Below are 1,576 nucleotides of genomic sequence, written 5' to 3' on the forward strand. Positions count from 1 at the left end.
TCGAATCTAATGCTTGCATCATTGAAAAACCACACAAAAACACATCTATGATTGCATTAAAATAGAATAACGTATACACCATTAACATCAATGATCTTTGCAATGAAGTGTGTTTCTCGGTTTTGAATGAGGATGCTTGGCTTTAGCATAGGAGATTAGGTCATGCTAGCATGAAACTAATCAAACAAATATCATCCAAATAACTTGTACGAGGAATTCCTCACATCAAGTTCATCAAAGATAATGTGTATGATGCTTGTCAATTAGGAAAACAAATTAAGAGTAGTTTCAAATCTAAGAATCCAATAAGCACATCTTAGCCCTTACAATTGATCCATACGGACTTGTTCGGACCAATCTCTACATCAAGCCTAGGAGGTAGCAAATACGCCTTCGTCATTGTAGATGACTATAGTAGATACACAAGAATTTATTTCTTGAAACACAAAAATGAATGCATTATATATTTCACCAAGTTTTATAAACTTGTTCAAAATGAAAAGGGTTGTATGATTTAATCAATTCGAAGTGATCATGTTAGAACCCTTTCAAATTCTAAACTTAGGGTTGATCTCTTTAGGGGATCGACCTCCTTGGAACTCTATAGGGGTTCCTCCCTCCAAGTTGCTGCTCAAAGGCTGCAGAAAAGATTCATCTATTGCTTCTCAAAAGAGGAGGAATACAAGGCTATTTATAGGGTTTTTAAACCCTAACTCCTAATAGGACTCCTACTCAAGACTCTTACTTCTAACCAACTCCTAATAGGACTTATATTCAAGACTCCTATTCCTTTACAACTCCTAATTCTTCTGTAAGAAACAACCTCCTAACCCTAACCGGCCTCTTCACCTCTTTAATAGGGGTCGGCTTAGGTAGGTTTTACATGAATGTCCCTCTCAATTAGGGCTCTCCTAGCTAGAGTCATAACAGACCCGCCCTCTTCAAATCAGCCTTGTCCTCGAGGCTGACGATTCATGAATTTTGAGAATTTAATCTTCAAGTCGTCATAGTTCTCTTAAGTGGCATCTTCTGTTGGTAGGTTCACCCACTATATTAGCACTTTAGTAGTGTTTCGTCGTCGTCTTGTCACGATCCGTCGATCAATAATGGTACTTGGCTGGGTCTGGAGTTCTCCTTGGATAGTCATATTTGGCTGGTGACTTTGGGCAGTCTCCAAGTACCTATTTACAACTTCTGTCTGGCCGTCGATTTGTGAGTGATATGCCGTACTCCTTTTCAATGTAGTATCAGTTCTTATCAGTTTAATATCTGATACGTGGGTCATCGATCCACTAATCATGTTGTGGTTAGTTTTACCCTACTGATGATCGAGCCTTTTCAATTTAGTACCCTGCATATAGAATAATTTTGTCCAAAATCTGCTCGTGAAAATGCAAGTAGAATTGATCATAAGAACAATGCGTCCCTTATAGTGTAATTTTTTTAAGTCACAATTATAATGAGCCACGGAGCTTGGTACTTCCTCCAAATTTTTTATAATCTTACTAGTCTCTGAATCTTCCTGCCATTCCATCTTAATATCCTCAAGGAAACCGCTGGTCAGAAGTGAAACGGC

The 1,576-nt window shown here is 38.2% G+C and overlaps 1 pseudogene; it reads left to right on the forward strand.

Annotated features, from left to right (window-relative positions):
- The first annotated feature begins 1,228 nt into the window (after positions 1–1,228).
- On the forward strand, positions 1,229–1,322 carry LOC135613272 (U2 spliceosomal RNA; annotated as a pseudogene).
- Positions 1,323–1,576: the final 254 nt, after the last annotated feature.

Source organism: Musa acuminata, chromosome BXJ2-5 (assembly GCF_036884655.1).
Source record: "Musa acuminata AAA Group cultivar baxijiao chromosome BXJ2-5, Cavendish_Baxijiao_AAA, whole genome shotgun sequence".
NCBI classification, from domain to species: domain Eukaryota; kingdom Viridiplantae; phylum Streptophyta; class Magnoliopsida; order Zingiberales; family Musaceae; genus Musa; species Musa acuminata.